We start from the raw sequence: 14,426 nt of genomic DNA on the forward strand, positions 1-14,426 counted from the left end.
TCTACCTTTGCCCTGTTCAAAGTTATAATTTTTCCGTTATGGTTCTACAATCCTGAAATAAATCATAATATTCTTCATAATAGTATGAATAATCAGAAATGTTTTAATTGGATTATAGTTCTAATTATCATATTATGCCATTAAATTTGATAATTTTGTATTACATTCTGCTATAATAATGAACATTGTAACTGATGAAAATTATGTTTCGAAGACGATTTTGTAATTTTTGCATAATTGTATCCCATAACGTATTATATATTTTATATATGTGTAAGAAGGAACTGCAGATGCTGGAGTAAACCAAAGATAGACACAAAAAGCTGGAGTAACTCAGCGGGACAGGCAGCATCTCTGGAGAGAAGAATGGATGACGTTTCTTGTCGAGACTCTTCTTCAACTTTGATTATGTATTTTATTTTAATTTTTTCAAAGTCACAGTTGACTTTTCTGAGAGTTGCAAACATTTATTAAAGGTTTGAAAGCTCTTGCGTATCTTGGTCTCAAAAAAGACTGATAGGTTTAAAGTAACTGAATACTAGACTTCCAACAAAACATTTCAAAAGAAACAGAAACTTATTTAAATCAAAGCATATAACTTCATTTCTAAAATGTTAGATCTTCTTGCATTTTAATATGTGATGAGAAATTTCTCTCCCTCTCTCTCTTGATCCCACTATGCTTTGTTAATCAAAAGAGATTAACTTTAAATTAGGCAACCATGCACATCCTGTCTATGATCTATATATTAGTTATCCTTGTTGAGTGGATTGTAAAGCATTCTCTACACATTATTAATTAAAACAGATGGTTATATTTTAGCAATCACTTATAATCTATTTAAACTTGAAAATCTTACCTATCATTGTTAGAATCATACTGCATCAGTGAACTAACTTACAAATTGTTGATGATATAGTTTTTTGCATCTGTTCTTAGCATTGATAACTTATTTTTGGCTATGTTATTCAAAACGTTAAGTATTAAACATTTTATAATAATGAACTGAAACCTAAAGCAGAATGAAATTCCATTGCTCAAGTGAATAAAATTGGCTCAGTATGGGTTAATTAAAAAAACACTGAACGAGATCATTTGGGTTCTCACATGCCTGCTTCTTCAATAAATATGTCTACTTTACATATCTGTTCATTACCCTCTTTGCTCGTGTGATGAATGTTGAGTGAGCAAATTACATCTATGGTTAGAGCTAAAATTAAAGTAGTTTCAATTAATTTCTGTTATAATGAGGTAGAAAGTGCATTACTCTGTGTTTGATATTCATCTCTTGGATATTCTGTATGATACTCCGTCACTTTCCCCCAAGCCAAGAGGGAGAAGGAAATGGACTGTCATTCACTCATTCATCCTATAGATTCTGTATGGATGGTTATGAATCTGTTCAATCAATCACAAGCAAGTGGGCTATGTTTTTTTAAATGGTTGTATCCCTTGAATTCCTCATATACAGTCAATTTACAATTCTCAGAAGATTACCTCCTACCACATTGCACCCACAGCAGGAAGTTTAAATTTTACTGAAATAAGCAATTAGTCAATTGCTTTGAAGACAATTAAGAAGACAATTAAGTCAACAATGTGGCTGTACAATTAGCAATACAACTTCTGGTTCACGAGGAGACAAACTAGCTTCTTTCCCGCCATTAGCAGACTGCTAAATGGTCATCCCATAAACTAGGATGTAGTCCCAATCTTCCAACCTACCTCTTTGCAATTCTTGCAATTTTTATTTTATCTTCATTTTGGGTAACTGTAATGCTATAAGGGTTGTACCTGGACAGTAAACTGGACTGGTCAGGGATGCTGAGGTCCTGTACAAGAAGGGACAGAGCTGGCTGTACTTTTTGAGAAAGCTCTGCTTCTTCAATATCTGCAGTAAGATGCTGCAGATGTTCTACCAATCGGTGGTAGCCAGTGCCATCTTCTTCATTTCTGTGTGCTGGGGCAGCAGATCGAAGGCCACAGACACCAACAGGATTAACAAACCCATCAGGAAGGCTGGCTCAATCCTGGGGGCAGAATTGGATTCATGGGAGATGGTCTTGAAGGGGAGGATGCTCCTCAAACTATGGAGCATCTTGGACAATACAGCACACCCCCTTCTTGACCCACTGGTCAACCTGAGGAGCAACAGACTGGTTCCACCAAGATGCAATACAGAACACCACAGGAGATCCTTCTTCCCTGTGGCTATCAAACTATACAACTCCTCCTTCTTCTGTCGTGGGTAGAGAGATTCCCTCCCCCCCCCCCCCCACCCCCCCCCCTCCCACCCCCCCCCCCCCTCCCCCCCCGACCCCCACCGCCCCAATCTTTGCACATCGCCAATCCTTTCCACTCGTCACTTTAATTTAATGTTTCATGTGTCTTATGTTTTATGATTGTTGGCAATTGAGGCAATTTACCTCCTGGGATAAATAAAGTTCTATCATATCGTATCATAGAACGCTGTAAAGATAGATTCTGCACACTGGTATTTTTCTCCTTACACTAACTTATATACTTGCCTATGACTTGATATACTTATGTATAGCAAAGTTTGACCACATAGCACACAAACGTTTTGTCGTCATTGTACCTCAGTACATGTGACAATAAAAAAACAATACTCATACCAGTACCATGGCATATAGTAACAAGGATGTATGCATATATGAAAGGCGGACAAAAGACAAGATGAGCTTTTGCAACCTCATCTTCATACATCAAGAAGTGGCTTGAACTCCCGCGTTGCCTCAGCAATATCGGCTTGTATGGACAAAGCGCTCTGGAACTGCCTGTCTCTAGCCTCACAGAAGAATATAAATGCACCAAAGTGAGGCTGGACATAACCCTGACCGAGTCCCAAGTTGATGCGATACAAGCGGCTCCTCCCAGACTGGCAACTGGGAGGAAATGGACCCCATCGGAGGCTGTACAGCAAGCAAAATCTGCACTCAGGCATGGAGACATTGGAGGACCGGTGCTGCAGGGAAGAGGTGGGATTGGACTCGGGACAAGTCAACCAACATGTCACAAGGCAACATCCACCCAGAGAAGAAAGCTGGTTGTTGCTGAGGTCCGTCAGCAAGAAGAGGCAGAGGAATGAGCAAAGGCAGTCTCACAGTCCAAACAGGGCCAGTGTACGACCTGGGAAAACCTGTAGCATTGTAAGCTTACCTTGAAGGATCTGTGGGAAATGGAAGGAAGCAGTCTTAGCTTCATCATCAGAGCCACCTACGATATTCTTCCCACACCCAAGAACCTAAACCAGCGACTTGGAGAAGATCCATCATGTTCTTTCTGCCAAACCCCAGCAACACTAAGGCACATCCTCACGGCTGCAAAACCAGTCTTTCACAAGGCCGCTACACCTGGAGGCACAATCAGGTCCTGCGACAACTGGCAATTACCTTGGAAGGAAGGAGAACTACCACCAATGCCCTCCCTCCCCCAAAGCCTGGTTTCTCGGACACCACCCCTTTAGTAAAGGCAGGCAATTTCCAGAGAAGCCATCCTCCGACCCTCCTGGACACTGCCCGGGACTGGAAAATGCAGCCTGATCTAGACCAGAAGCTCATCTTTCCACCAGAGATCATCACAGCTAATCTCAGGCCGGACTTGGTCTAGTGGTCAACCTCACAGAAGTCCCTGTACATCGTGGAGTTAACTGTGCCTTGGGAGGCTGCAGTTGGTGAAGCGCATGAACGCAAATGTCTGAAGTATTCAGACTTAGCAGCCGAGGCAGAACAACGTGGCTGGTGTACCCAGGTGCTCCATGTAGAGGTTGGTTGTAGAGGGTTTGTAGCCATGTGAATAACCAGCCTCCTGAAGGGAATGGGGGTTCGAGGACAGGCCTTCCGGCAAGCCATCACGTCGCTGTCAGAGGCTGCCGAGCGAAACAGCAACTGGCTGTGGCTGAAGGGGAAGGACTCCAACTGGGCTGCAAGATGACCAGCAAGAGGGGTAAAACGGAGGGGAGCGCACCTGGGACGCCAGGTGTTTCTGTTGAGTCCTCTGGAGGTGTCGTGGGCCTATCAACGGAAAACACCAAGAAAGGAGGGTGCTCACCTGATGACCCCAATGAAGTCTTTACCCCTACCCCCCCCCCCCACCACTCAATATATTAAGGTGCCAATTATAGTAGGGATTGTAATATCAAGTCCTATAAGCTGAACTGCACCTCTCTCAAATATGCCTTTTATCCTCAAGGCTAATAACCTGGAAGCAAGAGCCCAAAGGCTGGAGTTAGCAAATAATCCAAATGCGGCTCTGCTTCCTCAGGAGCTCAACTATAATTTCAAAGGGAAAGAAACCAGCATTTAGATATACACAGTCATGTAATAGATCATTAGTACATTTGTTTTGGCGGTGTTAATTAAATCAAAAATATTATGTTGTATTCAAAAAGAACTCTGTTAATAATGCAGAACGGATCTCAGTTCAGTATTTCATTAAAAATAAATATTGCAACATTTAGACGATTAGATGAAAGTTATCATGTTTTTTATCATCACGACCCTTATGCCACCAATTAAAACCAATGACATTAACACTACTTTGAAATGTTTACTGCTGACTGACTGCAACTGAATGATATCAGCTGGGCACTGAGCAGAACTTGTTTGCTCAGCGAGCTGTCTTTAACTGAGAAAAAAATTATTTTCTATTAATAAAGTGAAATAAATCCTTAAGGATAGGACTTCTAGTGACAGTTTAAGGGATATAATTACATTAAATTACATCCTATTTTGCCGTGTAAAAATATAATTGCATCAAAAACATCAGGTCCCTCTCTGTGAGTTTGTTCAAAGACAAGTATGTAATAACATTGGTGGGCTTTTCTCTCAGAAGGAACATAGGAAAATAAATAGCAGTTGGCTCTTCTGCCATTCTGTGAGCTATTACTCATATATGATTATATTTTAGGGCATCCAATAGCCATTGGGAGATCGAGGATTTGTTGACAGATTATGGAATGATGCAAGGGTGACTTTAACTCCCCTAATTTGGACTGGGACTTTACCCAGGGCAAGGAGAATAGATGGGGCTGAATTGGTCAGGTGTATCCAATATGGTTTCCTTAAACTGTCTGTGGAGAGCACAACTCGAGTAGGTACCATGCTGGACCTTGTATTGGGAAACAAGCCTGGCCACGTGACTGATATTAGGTTGAAGAGCAGTTTGGAGGTAATGATCACAATTCCATAAATTTTAATTTGGTTTTGAATAGGGACAGGTCTGGGTGTTAGGGGGAGGTACTTGGGTCAAGGCAAATTACAATGTCATCAGGTAGGAGCTAAGGAGGGTAGATTGGGAGCAGTTTTATTATGGAAATGCTCAGATGACCTGTCGGAGTCATTTAAAAGCCAACTGATCAATAATAATAATAATAATAACTTTATTTATAAAGCACTTTAAACAACTACAGTTGCCACAAAGTGCTGTACATGAGAAATCATGAACAAAAAGCTATTACAAACAATTAAAAACCATTAAAAACCGTACAACGAAGGACTATAAAAAACACACTAAAAATTAAAAGACATTAAAAGCACTAAAAACAGGAGCAATGCCTCAGCCAGTGTCGAAAGCCAAAGAATAAAAATATGTTTTTAGGGAGGATTTGAAGATGGACAGTGAGGGGGCCTGTCTGATGTGCAACGGCAAGGTGTTCCAGAGTGCCGGAGCAGCAACAGAAAAGGCTCTATCCCCTCTGAGCTTCCGCTTAGACCTTGGTACCTCAAGGAGCAGCTGATCAGCTGACCTGAGGCACCGGGCAGGAGCATATAGGTGGAGCAGCTCAGAGAGGTAAGGCGGGGCGAGCCCATTCAATGATTTAAAAACAAATAAAAGAATTTTGAAATGAACTCGAAAGTGCACTGGGAGCCAGTGTAGGGAGGCCAAAATTGGCGTAATGTGCTCCCTCTTTCGAGTTCCAGTCAAAAGGCGAGCGGCAGCATTTTGAACAAGCTGGAGACGAGCCAATGAAGCTCGTGCGACTCCAGAGTAGAGTGCGTTACAGTAATCCAGCCTAGATGTAATAAAGGCATGGATTACTGTTTCAAAATGCTCCCGCTCGAGAATGGGCTTCACCTTTGCCAGCTTCCTTAGGTGAAAGAAGCTGGACTTAACCACCGCGCCTATTTGTTTGTCTAGTTTAAAATCACCGTCCATCCTAAAACCCAGGTTCAAGACGGTTGGCTTTACAGACATTGCCAGTGGACCCAAGTCAACAAAGGGAGGTTCACGGCAGCCATTGGGGCCAAACAAAATCACCTCTGTCTTCTCTTCATTAAGTCCCAGAAAGTTTAAGGCCATCCAGGACTTAATGTCCTCAAGACAAGACAGAAGTGATTTTAGAGAATAGTCTTCCTCTTTCCTGAGTGGCATATATAACTGGCTATCATCCGCATAAAAGTGAAAGGAGATGCCATGCCTTCTTAAAATTGAGCCCAGAGGAAGTAGGTATAAGGAGAAGAGCAGGGGCCCTAAAATTGAGCCCTGTGGAACCCCATATACCAAGGGAGTGGAGGAGGATTCAAAGTCAGCAAGGCTTACCCGCATGGTTCTGTCTGCCAGATAGGACCTGAACCATCCCAGGGCACTGCCACAAATGCCCACTTGGTGCTGTAGTCTGGAAATTAAAATTCCATGGTCCACTGTATCGAAGGCGGCAGATAGGTCCAGCAAGACAAGAACCACATAATTACCTGAGTCGTTTGCCAGGAGGATGTCGTTGAAGACCCTTAGCAGATGTGCAGGTTCAGGAAGTTGTATAAGGAAGACAGATTAGTTTGGCAAAGTAAGGGAACTGTGGATGACTAAGGAGCTTGTAAACTTGGTCAGGATGAAAAAGGAAACGTGTGTCAGATTTAAGTAGTTGGCATCAGACAGGACATACGGTATATTAAACAAGTAGGAAATAACTCAAACAGGTGATTAGAAGGACCAAAAGGCCATGAAATGTCATTGGCAAGTTGGATTGAGGAAAATTCCAAAACATTTTACAGGTATATTAAAAACAAATGGGTGACCACGGAGAAGGTAGGACCGCTCAAAGATTAAGGAGGGAATCTATGCTTGAGGTTGGACAATGTAGGTAAGGTACTAAATGAATACTTTGCATCTGTATTCACCGGAAAAGGAAGGAGGACAGTGAGATCAGTGTGGAGAATGCAAAAATGCAGAATAGTTGGTGGATAAGTCCCCAGAGCCTAATGGGATCTATCCCAGTTTATTGAGGGATGCAAGACAGGAGATTGTAGGGGCCTCAACGAGGATATTTGCTTCTTTTTTAGTCACAGGTGATGTCCACAGTAGGACTGGAGAGTGACCTGTGTTGTTCTTTTGTTTAGTAAGTTAAGTAGAGAGAATCCAGGGAACTATAGGCAATGAACCTCATGTCAGTGGTAGGGAAACTATTGGAGTGGATTTTTTGAGATAGGATTTACTCCCATTTGGAAGAGAATGGGCTAATTAGGGATAGCCAACAAAGTTTTGTACCGGCAGGTCGCGTCTTACGAACTTGATTATGTTCTTTCAGTAAGTGACAAAGGAAATTGTCGATGTTGCACACATGGATTTTAGCTCATGTTCAAAAGTTGAATTAGGCCATTCAACCAAGCAAGTGTCCTCTGCCATTCTATCATGACTAATCTATCTCTTCCTCTCAACCCCATTCTCCTGCATTCTCCCCATAACCACTGACACCTGTATTAATCAAGAATTTATCTATCGATCTTTGCCTTAAAAATATCCATTGATTTGTTCCACAGCCTTCTGTTGCAATGAATTCCACAGATTCACCACCCTCTGATGAAATAAATTCCTCCTCATCTTCTTCTTAAAGTAACAGCCTTTTATTCTAAGGCTATAACATATGGTCCTAGATTCTGCCACTAGTTGAAACATCCTCTCTGCATCCACTCTATCCAAGCCTTTCACCATTCGATAAGTTTCAATGAGCTCGCCCCTCATCCTTCTAAACTCCAGAGAGTACAGGCCCAGTGGCATCAAACGATCATCATATGTTAACCCGCTTATTCCTGGGATCATTCTTGTAAACCTTAGGAATGCTTTTGATAAGGTTCCTCACGATAGGTTGATCCAGAAAATTTAGATGTACGGCTTTCAAGAAGACTTGGTCGTATGGTATTCAGAACTGGTTTATTATAACTTAAAATTATGAAAGGCATGCATAGGGTAGACAGTCAGAACCTTTATCCTAGGGTGGAAACGTCCAACACTAGAGAGAATAGCTATAACACGAAAGGGGGCAAGCTTAATTGAGATGCATTAAAGTTTTTTACACAGAGGCTGTAATATTGCCAAGGGTGGCGGTAGAAACAGATATGATAGTGCCGTTAAATTTGGCTTTTGAATAGGCACATGGAAGTGCAGGGAACAGAATATAGATCGTGCACAGGCAGAAAACATTGTGCTCCGATGGGTCCATTGCTATGCTGTACTGTTCTATGTTCTATGTTCTAAATGGTGAATGATATGTAAAAAATGACACCACTGTTGAGAGGAGATCATCTACTGAATTCATTCTGTGGACTGAGGGAAGTGTTTGAACAGTTATTCTGAAAACTGTTTTCGGAAACACTTCAAGGTCTCCCAATGTCAGCAGAGAGTCCCATTACATAGTATGAAATATAAGAATCTAGTGCTATTTGTTCATAATTCTCCCAAGACTAGTCGGCGATGATTATTGTATGAATTTTGAGCTCCACTTTTAGTAAAATGGGCTGAACCATGCTTTACATAGAGCATGATTCAATGGGACTGTGATTGATTCCAGGAAAGCCTCGGGCTCACTAAAATGGAATGCAATTGGAAGTATCCAGTCCAATTTCATGATTGGCGTGATTTCACAAACAGAATGTATTCCAGGTAAAATTGATTTCTGGACTGTGTTTTGTTTAAAACGTATCACTATGCAACTCAATTCCATTAAAATATTTCTTAAGGAATGAAGTAAGAACGTTGACAGTCAGCCATGTTTGGCATGTACATTGGGGAAGCAGTTCCTGCTCGGTTGAAAATAGCTGCTGAAACAGACCCACATTAGTTAATTGACTGCACAAATTATTTGTATATGCAATCATAGAGATGGGGGAGATATTGAACAATTTCTTTTCTTCGGTATTCACCAAGGAGAAGGATATTGAATTATGTGAGGTAAGGGAAACTAGTAGAGTAGCTATGGATACTATGAGTTTCAAAGTAAAAGAAGTACTGACACTTTTGAAAAATATAAAAGTGGATAAGTCTCCAGGTCCGGACAGGATATTCCCTAGGACATTGAGGGAAGTTAGTGTAGAAATAGCCGGGGCTATGACAGAAATATTTCAAATGTCATTTGAAACGGGAATAGTCCTCGAGGATTGGCGTACTGCGCATGTTGTTCCATTGTTTAAAAAGGGTTCTAAGAGTAAACCTAGCAATTATAGGCCTGTTAGTTTGACTTCAGTGGTGGGCAAATTAATGGAAAAGATACTTAGAGATAATATATATAAGCATCTGGATAAACAGGGTCTGATTAGGAACAGTCAGCATGGATTTGTGCCTGGAAGGTCATGTTTGACTAATCTTCTTGAATTTTTTGAAGAGGTTACTAGGGAAATTGACGAGGGTAAAGCAGAGCATGTTGTCTATATGGACTTTAGTAAGGCCTTTGACAAGGTTCCTCATGGAAGGTTGGTTAAGAAGGTTCAACTGTTGGGTATAAATGCAGGAGTAGCAAGATGGATTCAACAGTGGCTGAATGGGAGAAGCCAGAGGGTAATGGTGGATGGTTGTTTGTCGGGTTAGAGGCAGGTGACTAGTGGGGTGCCTCAGGGATCGGTGTTGGGTCCTTTGTTGTTTGTCATGTACATCAATGATCTGGATGAAGGGGTGGTAAATTGGATTAGTAAGTATGCAGATGATACCAAGATAGGGGGTGTTGTGGATAATGAAGAGGATTTCCAAAGTCTACAGAGTGATTTAGGCCATTTGGAAGAATGGGCTGAAAGATGGCAGATGGAGTTTAATGCTGATAAATGTCAGCATTTTACACAGAGAGAGGTGAATCTGTGGAATTCTCTGCCACAGAAGGTAGTTGAGACCAGTTCATTGGCTATATTTAAGAGGGAGTTAGATGTGGCCCTTGTGGCTAAAGGGATCAGGGGGTATGGAGAGAAGGCAGGGATGGGATACTGAGTTGGATGATCAGCCATGATCATAACGAATGGCGGTGCAGGCTCGAAGGGCCGAATGGCCTACTCCTGCACCTATTTTCTATGTTTCTAATGTGAGGTGCTACACCTTGGCAGGACAAATCAAAATAGGACATACATGGTAAATGGTAGGGAATTGAAGAATACAGTTGAACAGAGGGATCTGGGAATAACCGTGCATAGTTCCTTGAAGGTGGAATATCATATAGATAGGGTGGTAAAGAAAGCTTTTGGTATGCTAGCCTTTATAAATCAGAGCATTGAGTATAGAAGCTGGGATGTAATGTTAAAATTGTACAAGGCATTGGTGAGACCAAATCTGGAGTATGGTGTACAATTTTGGTCGCCCAATTATAGGAAGGATGTCAACAAAATAGAGAGAGTACAGAGGAGATTTACTAGAATGTTGCCTGGGTTTCAACAACTAAGTTACAGAAAAAGGTTGAATAAGTTAGGTCTTTATTCTCTGGAGCGCAGAAGGTTAAGGGGGGACTTGATAGAGGTCTTTAAAATGATGAGAGGGATAGACAGAGTTGATGTGGATCCGCTTTTCCCTTTGAGAATAGGGAAGATTCAAACAAGAGGACATGACTTCAGAATTAAGGGACAGAAGTTTAGGGGTAACATGAGGGGGAACTTCTTTACTCAGAGAGTGGTAGCGGTGTGGAATGAGCTTCCAGTGGAAGTGGTGGAGGCAGGTTCGTTGGTATAATTTAAAAATAAATTGGATAGGCATATGGATGAGAAGGGAATGGAGGGTTATGGTATGAGTGCAGGCAGGTGGGACTAAGGGAAAAAAGTTGTTCGGCACGGACTTGTAGGGCCGAGATGGCCTGTTTCCATGCTGTAATTGTTATATATTGTTATATATCATATTTTTGGAAAGTTAAGCACTTAATGGAACAATTTAGCTATCTCACAGTCACTGCATTGCAAATATCCTTCACTGGCCATATATTATATTTTACATTACAAAGAGGATGGTAAATGTTCTCCAGCTGTTCAGAGAAGCTGGTTGACCGAGTGCAAGAGCAATGAAAAGAATATCAGACCCTAAATTATAGAAGCAAACCCTGTTCTAATCAACTGTTGTTCATTGCAAATTAGCCCTCAAAATATGCCTCAGAACTGGGATTGTTATTGGTAAATTGGGTAAATTGATGTTCCAATTATTCAACACAAGTTATTCTAAACTACTTAAACCTAATTAATACCATGAAATGAGATATCCAATGAAGAAGGAATCGCAGGAAATTTTAAGAAAATTGAGTGAGATTGCAATATGGTCAATTGAAGTTCCACACAAAGTGGGAATGGAATATGTGACATTAGGCCAACCTAGTGAAGGTAGCTCAGAGATCGTGTTCGAAGAGGCAGAGTAGAAATTAGTTTAGGGAATTGTTCACATTGCAAGGCACCGCAAGCTGGAGCAAAGATAAACATATGGAGGTTGGTATTTAGACTAAGGGAAAAAAATAAGATAAGATAAGCAGAGTCCAGTCAGAAAGACACAACCATAATTTATAGCACCCATAAACAGACAAAAAAGAGTAAACGGATGTCAAGCAAAAGTAGACAAGTCCTAGCTGTTAGACAGATAGAGGTAACTGCTACAGAGACAGACAAGGATCAAATACTATGAAGAAAATCAAGTCATTGATAAATTGTTGTGAAAATGTAGGATCTGCATGTAACCATTGAAACACAAATGCCATAAATTCCTAGTGGAGCATCTTTGAGCCCCCACTCAGTGCTTCCCCAGTATATACACTGCAATAATGCCTGAATAAACCAACTTATTCAAGAGACTCACCACTGCTGTATGAGAATGTATTTGTGTGTTGAACAGATCTGAGCCATTAGCAGAAAAAGACTATATTATCATTGCACTAAATTAGTTATTTATTGAACTTTTTCTTTTTTTTCTCTCTCCCCGTTATGTACTATGTTAACATATTCACATATTCTGTTGTGCTGCAGCAAGTAAGAATTCCATTGTCCCATCCGGGACATATGACAATAAAACACTCTTGACTTGACTCTTGACTCTTGCCCTATAGGTCAAACATTCCATTTGCAAAGACAAAAAAAAAAGTTTTCATTATATTGTGCTTTTAATTTAATCCTAATTTTGCTCCATACCGTGTCTAGTCCTGACATCTTGGATTTAATTTTGCCACTTTTGACTCGCCACTGCTCTTGCTCAGATATATGTTGTGACGTTGAGGATGTATTGAACTGATCATTTCAAACTGAACCAAACAATACAAGGTAGACACAAAATGCTGGAGTAACTCATCGGGATAGGCAGCATCTCTGGAGAGAAGGAATGGGTGACGTTTCAGGTCGAGAAACATCACCCATTTCTTCTCTCCAGAGATGCTACCTGTCCCGCTGAGTTACTCCAGCATTTTGTATCTACCTTCCATTTAAACCAGCATCTGCAGTTCTTTCTTACACATGAAACAATACAATACAGGAAAAGGTGCAGAGCAGATGTAAGAGGAGGTTATCAGGCTGGAGAATTATAGTTATGAGGGAAGACTGATGGGTTTATTTTCTCTGGAATAAAGAAGACTGAGGAGATTTAACCAAGATATAACATGGGCCGTGCTACAGCCCCTCCACTTTTTTGGCGAGGCATGCTTCATAACCCGTAAATATCCGGCCTGCAGGCGTATTTTTCTCTTCTTCTGAGGACCTCTGCATCCAGAATATCAGTACAAGTGCACAGTGAGCGCGGCAAAACCACGGCCAGCCGTGGCGGAAACCGACTGCCCCGCAAAAACCCTCCCACCCCTCCGCTCAACGGCCAATCACAGCGCGGTTCACAGTCGAGATATGGGGCAGTGAACGAAGTGCTGTGATTAGACGCTAAGCGGAAGGGAGGGGGGGGGCCCATAGACCCCGAGGGAGAGAGAGAGTCGGCCCCGAGAGAGGCAGTGTCGGCCCCGAGAGAGAGAGAGAGAGTCGGCCCCGAGAGAGAGAGTCGGCCCCGAGAGGGAGGGAGAGTGAGTCGGCCCTGAGAGAGAGAGGGGGGGGGGGGGGAATGAGGGATATATCCCCCCACTTTTTGAGTTGGGGGATGACTTGTAGTATCCCCCAGTTTGTGGACGTGGAGCAACAATAAATAATAATAATTGTGCCACCCTCCCCGCGCTCAGTCGCTCTGCTTCCTCACCGGGTACCCCCGAGGCCGGTGATCAATGATCGCTCAGCCCCCCCACTTTCAAAAACATTCCGCAGCCCCTGTATAAAACACGATGAGAAACTTAGACAAGGCGAAAAGGGAGGAACTGTTTAACTAGGCAAAGAGGTTGACAACTATGGAACTGGTTTTACTTTTTTGTAAGATTATTTGAGAAGAACTAGGAATTTATTTCACATCTAAAGCAATATTAGGGGCTTAAAGTTCACAGACTGAATGATAGATGGAGGCAGAAATTCTAATTACACTTAAAATATTCCTGAGCACTTGAGGATCTTTAACTAAAAAGGCTAAAACCAAAAGCAGAGAAGTGTAAAATGCTGAAAGTGTTACCTTTTATGACCAGCTGGAGCTGACATGCTGAATAACCTTTTATGCCTTAAATTTCAAGGATTCTTCAGTTGCTTCAACTGTTTGGTTTGGGCACTTACATCTGTTGTCAAGCTTGGTCTTTCTTTCTCTTTGAATGACTGAATGACGGCAAAATATACCAGAAAAATAACTGGAGAGCACCCATGGAACATTGAACACAATATTTAATCACCATTTAGCCTAGAAACAGAAAGGAATACAATCTGATTAAAGTAGAGTTCCCGCAACGAGGTGTTAATGCAATACAGCAATAATTTGCCTAGTCCTGGACTCAGAGACCTGCCTTCGAATGTTGTTCTTAGGTCCTCTGGATTCTGGATTCTGGATTCTGTTTGCTAGATTCTAGCCCCCTATCCTAAATTTCCTCACCACATACACTCCACTAAGCAGATATTACTCATTATTTTAAGTGTCATTGGTTGGTAACAATTGGTCATCTTTAAACAATCAGCCATTTATCTGCCTTGGAAAATTGTCCATTCTTAAAATAACTCCTTCACTGAGGTTTGTATTAACTACTTTACAAAATTTGCACTGTCAGGTTGGAGTAGCTTTGTCCTTTGTCCAGTGAGTCAAACCTCCAAATAGCTTAACTACATCCCTCTGTCATCATGGTCTAC

The sequence above is a fragment of the Amblyraja radiata genome, chromosome 1 (assembly GCF_010909765.2).
Source record: "Amblyraja radiata isolate CabotCenter1 chromosome 1, sAmbRad1.1.pri, whole genome shotgun sequence".
NCBI lineage: Eukaryota > Metazoa > Chordata > Chondrichthyes > Rajiformes > Rajidae > Amblyraja > Amblyraja radiata.